This window comes from Lissotriton helveticus, chromosome 6 (genome assembly GCF_964261635.1).
Source record: "Lissotriton helveticus chromosome 6, aLisHel1.1, whole genome shotgun sequence".
Lineage (NCBI taxonomy): Eukaryota > Metazoa > Chordata > Amphibia > Caudata > Salamandridae > Lissotriton > Lissotriton helveticus.
In genome coordinates, this window is record NC_136067.1 from 876186 (window position 1) to 893523 (window position 17338).

General features: G+C 49.6%; 1 long non-coding RNA gene across 1 annotated transcript in view; it reads right to left on the bottom strand.

The window, feature by feature from the left end:
* The window catches only part of LOC144761185 (uncharacterized), a 214198-nt gene that overhangs the window by 162566 nt on the left and 34294 nt on the right, over window positions 1-17338 (bottom strand). The window contains exon 2 of the long non-coding RNA XR_013595612.1: window positions 421-466. This is a non-coding gene — a long non-coding RNA (uncharacterized LOC144761185). The remainder of the gene's footprint in view (window positions 1-420; window positions 467-17338) is intronic.

Genomic DNA, 17338 nt, shown 5'->3' on the forward strand with positions numbered 1-17338 from the left:
GCAACAACAAAATGTAATTGTTTACACCAAGTAAAAGGTAGCAGTGTCCTTTTTAATTTGAGAGGAGCACATCCCATACCGCTAGTGGTTCAGGAACTATTCTGCACACAAAGAAGTATGGACAAGATGATATGTGCAGTTCGTCTTTCGACATACCTCAGTCCGAACAGAAGTTGAACCCCCAATCCCCTGACCGACTATCTAGAATGTCTGACCAATGATTTTTACGACCCAGAAGAACAGAAGAAGACTACCTCCCAGTCCCGGCCTATCGGAGTCACTGAAACATGACTGCCAAGTGCAGTAGTTCAAACCTTTCCGCTCACTCACTCGTAAACAAAAACCGCACAGTGTTTGTTAGTTTTAAAGTTTTATTTTCAATTAAGAAATTAAAACACAGTACTGCTGGTGATGACTTACTAGTAGTTGGAGAATTGTCTGGCAGAAGGGCAATGGAATCTTCTTTCTGTAATAGGAAAAATGGTGCCCGTTAAGCAAGCATTCATCAGTTGTCATAAGAACAAGTGTAGCATTTAATGGAATAAGCATATAAAAGGTTAACACCCTCCCCAAAACCGTTACTTTTTTTCAATCCCAGTAATAAAAAAATGTGTTATGTAACATTTTCTTCCGTTACGAAACAAAATAGGGGGTTGTGTATGGCATCTGAAAATATGACATGTTTTTCCTAGACGTCACAACATCTGACGCGGCACAGATGACAACCAGTGCCGGGGCCAGCAGTGCGGAGGGGTCCACTCAGGATGGGGCGGCGCCAACAGGAGGAGCTGGGGGGAAGACTCAGCAAATTGTTTTGAGTAGCCTCGCAAAGGAGTGTATGATGTACTGTACAGTAGTACACAGTACACTAGTATAAGTACACTGTACTGTCAAGAACATTTACTAATTTAGAACTACTTTTTGGACTATCACGTAGAAGACAGTCAACCTTGACTTTTAATAGCATTAGCTGCGGTACTTCTCTGGTAACAAATGGCCCCCTCTATTTCACTTCAACTCAGCTGGCAAATTTTCATTGTGATTTGTGAAGCCAAGTCATATCAGATGAAGTTTAGGGATGTGAAGAACGAAAAGTTAAAGAAGGGTGAAACGTAGGACGAGCGAGTCTTAATATTTATGACTGTAAAGAATGGTTTTGTTGAATGCAATTCAACATAAGAAGACAGCGCTTTCCAAAATATAATGAAAAGGGTGTTAGTTGGTTTTTGACAAAAATAAATTTTGGTACATTTGAGACATCAAGAAGAATCACAGACTTACTTTCGAAGCCTGGATGTTATCTTCTTTATCCTCCTCGTCGATAGCAGAGGTGTATGATGTAGTAGAGCAGACGCTGAGTGGAAGAAGTATGGCCAGTGGCAGTGCCACCCCTATAGAAAAGTAAGACATTCAGATCCCCACTTGCATGTACTGCTTAAAGTACTGCGAGTCTGCATCATCATGGCCTGTGTCTGTATTTCTTGGGTGAAAGCAGAGTGAGCTGCCATTATGGCGGCGAGCACAAGTTCACGTACCAGTGATTTCTTTTGCAACCCAAGAGAAAAAAAAGTAAAAAATTGCCTTTTTTTTAGTACTCTCTGACTATGTATGTAGTAGTGAGTCCCCCATAGTGCTGCTAGTGGAATTACTGAAACTCCCAGTAATGTCACAGGCTTACAAAGACAGCGGAAAGATACATGCCAAAATGTTATACTGTTACAACAGGTATCTGTGCACACGTCGCCTTTTACAGAGTAAATGCTGTAGGTAATCAAACAACACAACCAATAGACAAACAATGTGGAAGTAGTCTTGATAGAAGTTTTTCTTCAGTTCAGATTTTATCCACCACGCCCAGCCAACACGTGTTTCGTCAGGGCTAGTAGCCCACGACTTCATCAGGGCTCCCGCGGGCAGCGGTTCCAAAGCTATTGCCACAATGGCTAGGTGCTCTCAACCGCTTCCAATTCCGACCCGGCTACCGGGTACTGTGGAGGTTCTCGCTGATTCGTCTCAGCCGTCTCAGCTTTACAGCGTCTCCGCGTGTAAACTGTAAATGACTTCCGCATTTACACGCGGAGACGCTGGAAAGCAGTACGTCTTAACCTGCCGCTCACACGGATACTCCTATGGTGTGTCGCATCTTTGGTATTAACCATCACACGGACGGCTGAGACGAATCAGCTAGAACCTCGACAGTACCCGGTAGCCGGGTCGGAATTAGAACCGGCTGAGAGCACCTAGCCATTGTGGCAATAGCTTTGGAACCGCTGCCCGCGGGAGCCCTGATGAAGTCGCGGGCTACGAGCCCTGACGAAACACGTGTTGGCTGGGCGTGGTGGATAAAATCTGAATTGAAGAAAAACTTCTATCAAGACTACTTCCACATTGTTTGTCTGGTTGTGTTGTTTGATTACAAACAGCATTTACTCTGTAAAAGGCGACGTGTGCACAGATACCTGCTGTATCAATTATGTTTGGATCTTGGTCCTAATTGGAGGTTTAGGTTCTTCCTCCTATCTGGGGCACCATCAAAATAGTGGTTAGAAATTATAAATAACGTCACGTACGGGAGGCGCCAGTTGTGGAACGACAATCAAAAAAAAACTGGTCCTTTATCTTAAAAATGTTATACTGCGTTTGCTACTTGCTGGTGTTACTGATGCTGGTTTTACTGAGTGTCAACTTTCGGTTGAATTATTTTGACTTTATGTTAAAGACTATTGGCTACATTATTTTTCTTTCTTTTTTCATAGATGCTACTCCCAAAAAGTTCACCCGTAAGGAGATGGCTGTCCGGGCCAGGGCCCGTAAGCTGGAGGCTATTTGTGTCGAGGATCGACGGTTGTGGGCTCTGGAGCATGAGGAGGAAACTACAACAACCTCCACATCCTCCTCCACTGCCCCCGGGTCCACCAGCCACAAGCCTCCAGCCAAACGGAGCCGTGGCCCGACAGCCTCCCGCCGCCGCCGCACAGCAGCAAAAACAACAGCTGCCCCCCCCCCCCCCCCGAGCCTGGATGGTACGCCAGCGCCGCCTCCGAAAGCGAGTGGACTACCTGGAGCGCCAAGTCCGGGACCTCCGCAAAGAGCTGCGGGACGTGCAGCACCAGCTCTCTAAACGCCACCGGAGGAAGTGACTGTCCCTTGTCCCTTTTCTTAAAGACTGTTGGGGGGTGGGAATTGGGTTTTTGGGAAAGGGTACTTTTTGATTTTTGGACATTGGTTTGGTTAGGGAGGGGGGTGAGTTGGGGTAATTCTATTTTTGTGATGACAACAACATCCATAATTTATATTTCTCAATAATTATATTTTTCATTCAAAAACACAGTATATGCGCTCATATTATTTTGTGTGGGGGTTGGCGGTGGTTACTGGACGTTTGGTTTTTCAAACTTACCAGCATGAATGAAACATCTTGTCCTAAATGTACCAAAATGTAAGTAACCGAGTTAGTCAATTCAGTAGCCCTACTACTGTACTTTACTAGTAGTACTGTTAGTCTCTGCTCTCCTCCAAACTTAGTCCTAGCCCATTATTCTACTACCTCCCCAATATGCTTATCTTACCTGTGATTTGCGAATCACGGTTGGTGAATAAGGTTGGTTGTTGGAGGAGGAGCTTGGCGGGCATCCGTGATGGCCGCGTGAGCACAGCGCTCTCCGGACCCCCGCCACTCCCGGCATGATATCCTGATTAATTACAAGGACTCTTGTAGAGGAACCTGGGCTGATCTTAATGCCGTTTTTGGATCTCGAATTGGGCCAGGGGCACCGAAGATACGTCGACTCGAACTTTCGGGGCCCGCCCTGGTGGTGCGCCCGGGTCTTGGTGAGGCTCTGTTGCCGTGTCTGAGTTGAACAACAGCAGCAGGGGGATTCGACTTGTGGGTCCCCCTCATAACTTTCAGTTTCGATTTTGCCTCAGACTACGTCTTCCGGCAGAGGTGTCTGGCCGTTGTTGGGTCCAGCGGCGCGAGGTTGCTGTTGCGCCTTTTGCCTGCTTCGCATCCCTCCAGACTGGTTCACACCTCGATGTGCCCTCGCTGCTGATTTTTGGCTCCGGCGCCCTGTTCCCCTGCGGCCATTTTCACCAGGTCGCGTGGGTCCCTCGGGGACGAGGTCTCCATCATGGCTGGCAGAGGGGACCAAGAGAGGCGGAAGACCAAGACGCCCCTTCGCGGGGGCCCGGTCCAGTCTAACATCATGGACCGGTACACACAATCGAAGGGGTCCCCTGGAGCCGCCTTGCCTGGCCCGAGTGCAGTTGGGCACCCTTCGGAGGCTTCGGCGGAGCCGTCCCTGCAGGACATCATGGGTGCCATTTCTGGCATGAGAGAAACCATCGGCCAACAGTATGAAGCTCTGGCCCACAAAATTGATACTGTGGCCATTGATGTGAACTTGATTCGGGCCGACCTATCTAAAACCAATGAGAAGGTGAAGTCATTGGATCTCAAGTCATCTAGCCTCACGGCCGACGTCTCGGAGATACAGACGGAGATTGGCAACCTCAGAAAGGTGAATGATTTCATGACCCGGCGCTTGGAGGATTTTGAAAACAGAGCACGGCGTTGCAACGTGCGTGTGGTTGGCGTTCCGGAAAATCCTGACCCACATTCTGTTGATCTCCTGGTTGAGGACTTGATACAGAACTACCTTTCTCCATCCGGATTGAGCAAATTCTTTGCGGTGGAACGTGCCCATCGTGTTCCGGGTGGCCAGGGCAAGCCGGGCGCCCCGCCGAGGCCCATTGTTGCAAAACTCTTTCATTATAGGGACCGAGACGCTATCCTGCAGGCCTCGCGAGTTAAGGGCCCGGTGGCCTTCGAGAATGCCACGGTGAACTTTTACCCGGACTTCTCACAGCTTGTACAGAGACAGCGTATGGGCTTCCGTGGAGTCAAGAAGCGTCTCCGGGACTTGGGACTGCGATACGCCATGCTTTTTCCTACCAGGCTGCGAGTTGAGTACAATGAACGGACCCTTTTCTTTGATCGGCCTGATTCCGTAAATGACTGGCTGGACTCTCTGCCGGACCGGCCTAATTGGACTGAGCCCACCGAACACCCGGGTGGTGCCGAGGGTGGTGTAGGGAGCTGAACTTATTGTCTATGCCCCTGTTTCCGTGCCATGTGAATTCTTCCGGGGTTCCATACTTAAGTGCCTCTTTTTTCTGTGTGTTCTCTTCTCTCTTTATCTCTGTCGGGGTGGCGGGTGGGACAGGGCCTTTCCTCCTCCGGGGTCTTTTTGTAGAACGGGGGTTTTTGGGCGACAGGCACACTGCATGTTGGGGTGGCTTATTAGCTTACTGCAGGGGTGCAGGGTGGGGGGTGTTTTCTTGGATGTTGGGGGGTGGGTTGGTGGGGTGTTTGAGGTTTGTGTTTTGTTTTTTCAAGGCGACTCTATCTTGTTAATGGAATTTTCAATGTCATGCTCATTGGGGGATGGTTCCTGCATCACTCTGTGGGATGGGGGGTAGCGGGTTGAGGTTTATTTCGTGGAATGTCAATGGTCTGGGGGATCGTATAAAACGGGGGGTGGTGTTGCGATGCCTGCGACGTTTGTCTCCCGATATTGTTTTTCTGCAGGAGACCCATCTAGTGGGCAATACTTGTCGTGCAATGAATAGGTGGGGCTATCGCCTTGTCGCGCACTCAGGGTTTACTACGGGTTCCAGGGGGGTGGGCATACTTGTCCGGGCTTCCCTTCCCCTTGCAATAGATGATGTGATCCTTGATGATCGGGGGCGTTATGCCGTCCTCGTGGGACGGTATGAGGGCCGGACCCTTTCTCTGTTCGCCGTCTACATGCCCCCCGGCCTGCAGACCTCTACCTTCTCCGATTTGGGCCGAGTGCTGTTGGGCCTCCCTGATAGTATTCTTTTCATGGCTGGTGACTTTAACGCTGTGTTCTCCGGTCTGAGTGATCGGTACCCCCCTAGGGACACTCCTTCGGCCCAACTATGGCTGGGTGGTTTTTTGGATACTTTTGGTTTGGTGGACTGTTGGAGACTTATGCACCCCACTCAGCTTCAATATACTTTCCATTCTGGGGCCCATGGGAGTCTGTCTAGACTGGATTACTTCCTAATGCCAGCTGCACAGTCATCGGCTATCCGGGAGGTTAGACACCTCCCCCGGGGCATCTCGGACCATTCTCCGCTCTGGCTTTGCTTTGATGTGGGGGTGGAGGCGGCGGGCCGGGTGGCTCCTATCAACCCTTGGTACCTGACCTCCCCTGAGACCCGTGGTCTATTGATTAAGTCCCTGGACAATTATTTTCTAGACAACGAGGGGTCCGTCTCCTCTGCGGTGTCCCTATGGGAGGCTTTTAAGACGGTGATTCGTGGGCAGGCCCTGTCTCTCATTGCTGAAACCAAAAAGGCAAGGAATCGGGAGGTGGTGGATCTTGAGATGGAAATTCTTGAGATGGAGGCTGACCTGGAATCGACTGTTACTCCTGACAAACTCCATGCCCTGGGTCTGAAGCAGTTTGCCTATAAGTCTCTGGTCACAGATGCGGCTAAAATGATGTTTCGGGAGCAACAGGGTCGTTTGTATGATGTTGGGGACTAAGCGGGTAAATTGCTTGCTTGGTTGGATAAGAAAGAGAGGGCGAATCGAGTGGTGCCGGTGATTCAGACTTCGAATGGTGTGAGAGTGACGGACCCGGTTGAAATAGTGGAATGTTTTGCGGACTACTTTCGTGCGGTTTATTCCCCTGTGTCTGAACGGGATGCGGACGACTCTCGCCTCTTGCTGCGTGATATAGCTTTGCCCTGCCTCTCCGATTTGGAGCGGGTCTCTATGGAGGCCCCGTTCTCTACGGACGAAATAGCGACTGCCATTCGCTCTCTCCGTTCGGGCAAGGCTTTGGGCCCGAATGGATTGCCAATCGAGTTGTACTAACTGCGACCTGATATGATTGCGCCCTATCTTCGAACAATGTTTTCGGAGTCCCGTGAGCGGGGTACTCTCCCCTATGACCAGCGCCTGGCTACGATCGTTGTTATTCCTAAAGAGGGTAAACCCCGGGATCTTTGTTCTTCATATAGACCCATCTCCCTGTTGAATGTTGAGCCCAAGGTTCTTGCCAAGCTCTTGGCTACTCGCCTCCTGACGGTCATTAGTGACTTGATTCATCCGGACCAATCCGGATTTATCCCGCACCGTAACACAGCTCTTAATCTGCGTCGCCTCCACGGAGCCATTGCGAGGGCGGGGCTTCTGACGGAGCCGGCCATTTTGGCTTCGTTGGACGCCTCGATGGCCTTTGACACGATAGAGTGGCCCTATCTTTGGGCAGCTCTTGAGAAGTTTGGTTTTGGCCCGGGGTTTATTGGATGGGTGAAGCTGCTATACACCGATCCCCTGGCGCAGGTTGTGGTTAATGGTCGAGTTTCTGTTCCCTTTTCCCTCGGTAGGGGGACCAGACAGGGGTGCCCCTTGTCTCCGCTACTTTTTGCTCTCGCGTTAGAGCCGCTGGCTGCGTGGCTTCGATGGGAACCTTCACTCAAGGGGATACGTTGGTCCCCAGATTTTGAGGACCGCGTTTCGCTTTACGTGGACGACATTCTTCTTTACCTTACTTCCCCGCGTAAATCTTTAAATGTTTTATTCGACGTTCTCACCTCGTTTGGTAAAAATTCTGGTTTGATTATTAACTGGGCTAAGTCCTGTGTATATGTTCTCTCGGGTGTTCTGCCCCCGTTGCCGAATAGATTTCCTATCCAGGTTGTTCAGTCTGGCTTCAAATATCTGGGGGTCTTTATTACACTGGATTCGTCGCTCCGGTTTGAACGTAATCTCCTTCCCCCGCTTCTTAGACTGAGGCTGGACGTGGCTCGCTGGCGTAAATTACCTCTGTCTCCGCTGGGCAGAGCCGCCCTTTTCAAGATGATGTCCTTGCCGCGATTCCTTTATGCACTCCAGAATTCCTATGATGACATCCCCGCTACCTATTTTCGAGAGTCTACAAAGGCAACTGATTTGGGACGGGCGTCCACGTATCGCCCTTGCGAAGCTCACCATCCCTTGGTATGATGGGGGCATAGCACTTCCTGATATCAGGAGATATTATTGGGCTACCCAACTGTCTGCCATTAACCACTCAATGTATTCCCCGGGTCGGGACCTGGCCTTTGAAATGGATAGACTCCAGCTGCCGGGAGGGGACTTTAATAGAGCGCTTTACTCCAGGTCGGCTGGGCGCCATCTTACGGGACCGACCAGGATTGCGGTTAGTGTGTGGCGCGCTGCGAATGTAAGCCTGGGATGGGAGGATCGAATGACACTGGCGACTCCGCTTTATGCCTCCGAGCGTCTGGGCTGTCTTTGGACGACGAAGGGTTTTGACCACTGGGATATGATTGGAATATGTAGAGTGGGTGACGTATGTACGAATGGAGCGGTGAAGTCCTTCGAGGCCCTTCGGAACGATTATGACTTGAGTGATAGGGAATTTTTTAGATATTTGCAGGTCCGCCATGCCCTTGCTTCTGTTCTGACTCCTGGTGCCGCCATCCCCGAGTCCTCCCCCCTCGAAGATCGTATCCTGGATGGCCACCTCCCCGATAGCACTATCTCCTTGATTTACAAGAAGCTGATTCATAATTGCGCTGACTTGCTTGTCCGACTTAGGGAGGCTTGGGTCGGCGACGGGCTGGAATTGGATGACGAGGATTGGCAGTCGGCACTATCTTCTCCGAAAGAGGTCGCCATTCCTGCCCGTCTCCGTCTGGTTCAGCTTAAGATCCTCCACCGGGTGTATGTTACTGGTCCTCGTTTGGTTGTGATGGGTTTTTCCCCGGATGGTTTATGCAAGCGTGGATGCGGGATGAGTGCTACATTTCTTCACATTATCTGGGAGTGCCCGAGGGTGGCTGCCTACTGGACTGAGGTGCTTGCGGTGATGGCTGATGTGACTGGAATTGCCCTAGTGCCTGAGGCCCGGAGATGCCTGTTGAACGTGTGGGAACCTACCGACTATTCTGTGGCCCAAACCAGATGGGCGACCCTGGGATATATGGTTGCGAAGCGGGACATTGCGCAACTCTGGGGCTCGTACAGGCCCCCCACTGCCTCTGTGTGGGAGGAAAACATGGACTGGTCTATGTTCCGCGAAAAGACGGTCTATACAGCCAGGGGCAGACCTAGGGCATGGACGAAGATCTGGGGTCAGTGGAACGCCTATCGCGGAGATATTTGTGCTCCTCCATTGGTTGAAACCCCCGATGTTACCTTATCTCCCTAGGCTGGCGTTCCTGAAATTTCGTATACTGTCCTTTGATTTGCCTGTCCTCCCCGCTGTCCCCCCCACCCTGCCTTGTCCTACTGATTATGATTTCATACTCCTGATTAGTGGGTTTCCCCTCCTCCTCCTGGGCTGACTCCGTTTATTATGCATTCGCCTTTCTTGTTGTTTGTTGTTTTTCGGTGTGTATATAAAAGAAAAATGCCCTATCTTGTTTTATACTTTGGGCGACATTTTGTATCCGATTTGTGCCTGACCACCGGAGTGGCCGTAAGTGTTTTTCTCACATTGTGCCTTGATTTTAGCGGCCAGCCCGTGAGGTTGTAGGCCCATCTCTGTAACCCTGATTTTGTTGCTCAATAAAAGTTTTTGACCAAAAAAAAAAAAAAAAAAAGGTTGGTTGTTGACTTGAATCCTCGACGGATGCAATATCATTGTTGTGCTGGTAGCAGTAGTGGTACACACTGGCAGTATCACCATATGAAAAAAAGAGGAAATTAAACATTGAGTGGCCTGAGTGTAGCATTAGAAACAGTACAATAGATAGTACAGTACAGAACAGTGCCCTAGCCTAAGCAGTGCCAACGTAAGGTAAGCATTAATCATTTCATTGTTGCTTTTTAACGTCGTGTAGGAGGAGGATGCTCTTATCAATCCACGATGGCGCACATGAACTTCTGGTTGCTTTGACCTTATCCTCCCGAGCAAGTGTGTGGAATTTATTGTTGTTGTCAGTCACACCTCAATGAAATACCACACAGCCCGGGGTAAGAGGGTTAGGGTTTGAAAATTGGATGGGAATGGGGGTTTTTGGGAAAGTTTGGTAGAGAGGAAAAAAAACAGCATGGACAGTCAAACAACAAATGAAGAGAAACAAATCTTTGGATTAGAAGATATTGATAAATCTTGAAAGGGACATAAAGGAAGTGCACTAATGCATGCCATAAGTAGTAAATGGATGGTTAGGTTACTGAAAAGTAGTACTACTACTTACTGCAACTTACTAGTAACTACGAAGAAACAAGTTGACAGTACAGGGGTGCAGTCATTATGCAATTTGACTTGCCTCTCTGCCCTCAAAGAGAATAAACACTTAGAACATTAAATTAGTGTTAAACATAGCAAAGATGTATCTAATTGCTGGAGGGAGGGATGAATTTGAAGCAGAGATCAAACAAATGCACAGTCAGAGTCACACTCGTAGTTCAAGTTCACAACAATATCATTTAAAAGATAAGGAGAATTTTGGATACTGTTACTGTTTTTTGTAGTTGTCCCGTTGAATTTGTGAAGTCGATGCATCCAGCCATTCCTCTTATTCGCGGTACTCCTTCATTCCATCGGATGCTCCTTCGATCAATCTTGGTGACCAGACACACTGTCCACTGCCTGGCTGATGCGGATTTGCGGATCGCTAATTGTACGCCTGAGTAGTAAATCGATGGCACAGGGTAAAAGCCTGCCTGTAATTGATGATGGAAAAATACAACAGTAAGTGTTAAAGACACCTCGGAGAAAATAATATGTAAGGCACGCTGTGTAGTGCAAAAATTATACTGTCACTTTCAGAGATGACAATCCCCAAAATCTAGAACACCCCACATTACCTTCCCAAAAACGTGCAGAATTACTGCTGCTACCTCACAGAGGCCTAATTTCAAATCATGTCAAAACACACTCAGAAAGTATGCCCAAAACCCCCCTTTCCCACTATGGATTATGTTCAAACGACTTGCAATCAAATTATACATTACAACAAGTTTTCCAAGACCCCACCCAGTTGTAAAAATCTATAACCCCCGCCCAAACACATGCAATACAATACTGCTAACCCTAACGAGCCCTAAGTTAAGAATAGTGGCAAACGCTTTCTTTAACTAGGCAAAATCCACCCTTTCCCACCATGGATTTTCTTCAAACCACTAGTTGCAACCAAGATTACATATTCCCATGAGTGCTGTAAAACCCCAGAACCCAGTTGCAAAAATCTAGAACACCCCCAAACACATGGAATACTGCTGCTAGTGCTAACCCTAACGAACCCTAAGTAAAAAAAAATGCCAAAAGGCTTTTCAGCATGGATTTTGTCCAAACCACTTTTATCCGGTATTAGACCTTCCCAGCAATGCCCCAAGACCCGCCAACCCACCCGCAAAAAAGCACAACACCCTCAAACAGGCAAAAAGCAAAAATGGAAAATCTCATACAATATTTTTTGGCCTTCTTTCAATTCTGTCCAAACGCGCTGTGCAGCAAGGCCATAACTCCCGTTTTCCACCATGGATTTCCTGAAAAACAAATGCAACCAAAATTAGACTGTGCCAGCAGTGCTCCCAGACCCCAAAACGCACCCACAAGCACCCAAAACCCCCCCAAAGAGCACCTCAAAGACAAGCAAGTCAGCAAAAACGCAAAAAAGTTTTCACCTCCGATTTGGTCCAAACCAGTTTTATCCAGTATTAGACCTTCCCAGCAATGGCCCCTGAGCCGTCAACCCAGGCGGAAACAAGTAGAAGACCCCCAAACAGCCATAAAGCAAAAGTACAAAAATTAGCACTTAGTCATTTTCAGGGCAATTTCCAAAATCACTCCGCGCGCGCTCCGCAGCTAGGCCCTAACTCCCCTCTGCCACCATGGATTTTCTTCAAACCTCTTGCTATCAAAACTATCCATACCCAGCAGTACTCCCAGACCTCGAAACCCACCCACAAACACCAGGAAGCCCCCCCAAACAGGCCCCCGAAAACGCTAAATTGACCGAAATGTCAGAAAAAGCAAAAACTTTTTCCTCATGGATTTGGTCCAAACCAGTTTTACCCGGTATTAGACCTTCCCAGCAATGGACCCAGAGCCGTCAAGCCAGGCGAAAACAAGTAGAAGACCCCCAAACAGCCAAAAAGCAAAAGTACAAAAATGGGCACTATGGGCCAGATGTAGGTAATTCCTATTTACCGACTCTTAACCCCTTCAGTGCTAATGACAAGGGTAACTCGTCATGGAGTTTCCATTGATTTCAATGGAAAGTCAATGGACCTACTCGCACACCCCTTAGCATCCAAGTGGTTAAATACCGACTCATACCGAATCGGTATTTAAGAGTCGGTAAATAGGAAGGAGGCAGATGTAGGTAAAATATTACCGAATCAGTAAGAGTCGGTATTTACCGAATCTGTAAATACCGATTCGGTATTTCATATTGATTCTATGGGCCTTGAAGCCCATAGGAATCAATGTGAAATACCGAATCGGTATTTACAGATTCGGTAAATACCGAATCCTGCAAGGTTGCAGGGGGTGTCACTTTGACACCCTCTAGCACCCCAAGTACAGGCATGTGTGCCATGTGGCACACAGACATGCCCTAAGGGCATGTCTGTGTGCCACATGGCACAGGTGTGCATGCACAGATGTGCATGCACACCTGAATTCGGTATTTTACCACCCAACAGGATTGGGTGGTAAAATACCGACTCTTAAGGGCCTGTGGCACTCTTAAGAGTGTCACCTACATATGGATTTACAGAATCGGTATATTTACCGATTCTGTAAAATACCGCGCGCTCTGCAGCTAGGCCCTAACTCCCCTCTGCCACCATGGATTTTCTTCAAACCTCTTGCTATCAAAACTATCCATACCCAGCAGTGCTCCCAGACCTCGAAACCCACCCACAAACACCAGGAAGCCCCCCAAACAGGCCCCCGAAAACGCTAAATTGACCGAAATGTCAGAAAAAGCAAAAACTTTTTCCTCATGGATTTGGTCCAAACCAGTTTTATCCGGTATTAGACCTTCCCAGCAATGCCCCAAGACCCGCCAACCCACCCGCAAAAAAGCACAACACCCCCAAACAGGCAAAAAGCAAAAATGGAAAATCTCATACTTACAGTATTTTTCGTCCTTCTGTCCAAACGCGCTGTGCAGCTAGGTAATAACTCCCATTTTCCACCATGGATTTGCTGAAAAACAAATGCAATCAAAATTACACTGTGTCAGCAGTGCTGCCAGACCACAAAACCCACCCACAAACACCCAGAACTCCCCCAAACAGCACCTCAAAGACAAGCAAGTCAGCAAAAACGCAAAGAAAATTTCGCCTCCGATTTTGTCCAAACCACTTTTATCCGGTATTAGACCTTCCCAGCAATGGCCCCAGAGCCGTCAACTCACCCGCAAAGAAGTAGAACACCCCCACAAGTGCAGAGTCTTTCTTCATTGGGCGTAATCCAGCCCTCTGCTTTGAGGGAAATAGGAGTCTGGAGGAGGAGGATAGAGGAGCATGTTCTTGTGAACTTGTGAACCGGAGGAATGCAGACTGCGGCACCTTCAAATCAATAAGCAAATAAGTGAAGACAGTTCTGCCGATGGGCTTGTTTTTGTGATTAGGTGATTAAAGTTTTTATTTATATTGACTTTGCAAAACAAAGAAAGACATACACACAGGAATAAAAGTGAATAAGGACGAAAAAGAAAGTTATTGATTCATTGGCTCATTTTCAGGGCTCGGTGTCAGGGAAGCAGAGTTCGTCCTCATACTCTGCGTATTCAGGCGGGAGTAGGTCACCTAACAGAGAACAAAATCCCTCCTCTAAGTTGGTGTCCTCCTCGTCTTCTTCCGGCGTGTATTCTCGTACTTTGTAATCTGGTGGTATGAGGTGCTGATTCATCTTGATCATTGTTAACCTCTCCACATTTTTGGGCGAGAGGCGGGTCCTTTTGCAAGATACAATGCCACTGTTAGAATTGGGGGTCTCTGGTTGGCGCAGTGCAGCACTGGCGACAAGAAGGGACCCTCTCCTCTAAGTCAGGGCAAAGGATTACTCCCAGAAATAACCCCTGCTCACCCTCTAGGTAGTGTGGCGCAAGCAGTCTAGGCTAAACTCTGGAGTACATAGGGTTAAACATTTGCAGTATCACAACAATCACCACCAACCCACCACACAATGACACCAAACTGTATTTTAGTAAAAAAATATATCTTTATATAAGTTTCTTCACGCAGGCTTGTAAATACAGTCTTGGTTGTTCAATAGCGGTTCCAGTTACTTGTTAATAGACTTTGTAGACTTTCTAGTGGCCACAGTTCTTTAAAATGCAATGTTTGGGGCCTTCTGCCCAGTTTTGGCAAGGTACAGTGCTTTCCTGCGCTTCTGTGCACTTCCCCACGTCTCCGTTCACTTCTTGGGAGGAAATCGGGCCCGGCCTGCCAAAGCTCACGCTTCTCGCGTGAGCGGCGAAAGGCACGGCCGGGTCTGCTCTTGGAATGAGTCACACTTCTGTGCGCGACTCAAGGCGGAGGGGGCGCTGGCCACAGGGAGTGTTGGGGGGGGGGGCTCGGGAGCCAGCAGCAGTGCGAGCCTCGGTGACAGGGGCGGCTCGTACTGCAGGGCAGCCTGCAGCTGCGGGGCTCCCGGGGTGGCTGAAGATCACACGGCGCGGTGCGAGCTCAGATGGCAGGACGCTCGCACCGCGAGGGGGCAAAACACAGTACCTTGGTAACTTTTCTGATTCTTGAAGCGGACGGCTGCAAGGGGAGCTGTCCCACGTCACGTTGCTTCCCTGGAGGGCGAGGCGAGCTGCGGCTCGAGGCTGTGCAGGTCACGGGTCACCCGGGGCGGCGGTGCTTAGTGGGGTCAGAGGTCCTTCTCTTTAGTGTTCGCTTCAGCCCTGAAGGAGGCGGCTGAGTGCGGCGACAGTGGCAGTACGGTCCCCAAGTGCGGAACGTACCCAGCCAAAGTGCCGGTCGCGGTGGTGCCCTTTCGGCGGGGCTGTCAGGCAGGACGCTGATCAGAGGGGGGTGACACAGGGAGGTAGTCCGTCTTTGCGGGGGAATCTACGGCGCTAGGCTCAGTCGATTCTGGGGCTTGGACCGGACGGGTCCTCCTTCGCTTTGTTCTCTTGGGCTCAAGTGCAGGCGCAGTCACGGTGCTCGGGCCAGCGGCGGCTGGGCTTCACTTTGTTAATGCGAGCTGCTGAGTCTACGGTCACGGTGCTCGGGGGGATACAGATGTCCTGGGTCACGAGGAGCGTGGTAGGGATGCCCAACGCTCTCGGTCTCCTCAATCAGCGCTGCAGCGATAAGCAGCACACACAGCAGTTCCTTGGTCAGGGGGGTTAGCGCCCACTGTTCCTGGGGCGCTGATCAGGGGGCAAGTTCCACAGCAAGCCCTTGGAGATCTTTAGTAGAAGTTTGGCACAAAGTTCAATTAAAGCAAAAGTCTCTTTCAGTCTTTTCTTTCTCTCCTTCTGCAGCAAGGCACCTACACACAGGCCAGAGTCAGCACTCCTCCTTGTAATCTTTCCAGGTCCTTCTCTTCGGGCAGAGGTTCTTCTGTAGCGCAAACAGGATCTAATTTACAAGGAGCAGGGCTCCTACATTTATACCACATTTCCTTTGTCTTTCCAGGCCAGGGGGGCCTCTGCATAATCCCTTTCAGTCTCTGAGCACTTGTGGGGTGTACTCTGGCTGTTGCTTTCAGTGTGAGGGCAGGCACATCAGACACTCCCCAGGGGGGCGGAGCCAGCATTGTGGGGACAGGGGCAGCCAGGAGTACCTTGTTGACAGTGCTTCGCCCTTCCTGGGCCAGGGGCAGGCTGAGTCATCAGTTGCTCCCCAGGGGGGCGGAGCCAGCATTGTGGTGGCAGAGCACAGCCTGAGGGAAAGTCCAGGGCCACTCCTACCTCCCACTAAGGTGTAATCCTCCCATTCACCACCTGTCATCCCCCAGCCCTGTCACTCACACATCCCAGACAGCCAGATACACATCCAAGCAGAGGCGGGCTGAAATGGTTAGGCAAGCAAATGCTAACTTTCTAAAAGTAGCATTTGCAAACACAGGATATTAAAATAAACTTTACTAAAAGAAGTATTTTATTATTCTGAGTTCAGGCATACTAAACATTATTTTCTACCATGTTCCCTGAGCCTGCTGGGATTATAGAGTAATAATTCAAGCAGCCCATCTGGCCTAAAGGGAACAGGTAGCCTTACAATAGTGAAAAACGAATTTGGCAGTAATTCACTATTAGGACATGCCACACTCACCAGAGCATGTCCTACCTTACACTTACAATGCACCCTGCCCTTGGGCCTACCATAGGGGTGACTAATATAAAGTTAAGGGAAGGTTTAGGGGCTGGCAAGTTGGTGCACTTGCCCAGCCAGCATGACAGTACCAGACTGCACGCAGGTTCTGCAATGGCAGACCCTAGACACATTTTAAGGCTGCTTCTGTGGGTGTCACAACCAGCGCTGCAGGCCCACTAGCAGTATTGGCATTCACAAGCCCTGGCACTCCTGGTGCACTTTACTGGGGACTGACAGTAAATCCAATAAACCAATCAGGTATACCAATCACAGTTATACTTTTCATAGGGAGCACTTGCACTGCGGCACGGGTTGGCCGTGGCGCAGTGCCCTGAGCGGCGGACACCAGCAAAAACATCTGAGGCACATCAGCAAAAAGTGGAAGGGAAACTCACGCCAAGGTGCCAGGTCTAACACGTGTCCCCTCCAGCTGAAATGTGGGGGGAACTACCCTTCCCCAGGGAGTTCCACATCACTAAGGCGGAAAAACCTGGACAGACCGTCAGCATTGGCGTGATCTGTGCCAGGGCGATGTTCCACCGTGAAGTCCATACCCTGTAGGGAGATGGACCACCTCAACAGTTTTGGGTTCTCACCCCTCATTTGCATCAACCATCTGAGGGGCCTGTGGTCTGTCTGAACCTGGAAGTGAGACCCAAACAAGTAGGGTCTTAGCTCCTTCAGCGCCTAGACCACAGCAAATGCTTCTCGCTCTATTGCACTCCACCTACTTTCCCGTGGAAGTAACCTCCTACTGATGAAGGCTACAGGTTGGTCCCAGCCCTCCTCAGTCATCTGTGAGAGAACAGCCCCTACACCATGCTCTGAAGCGTCTGTTTGCACTATGAATTCCTTGGAGAAATCAGGAGCCAGGAGCACGGGCGCCGTGCACATGGCAGTCTTCAGGGTGTCAAAAGCCTTCTGACAGGTGTCAGTCCAAATCACATTCCTGGGCTGCTTCTTAGAAGTCAGCTCTGTCAAGGGGGTCACAATAGTGCC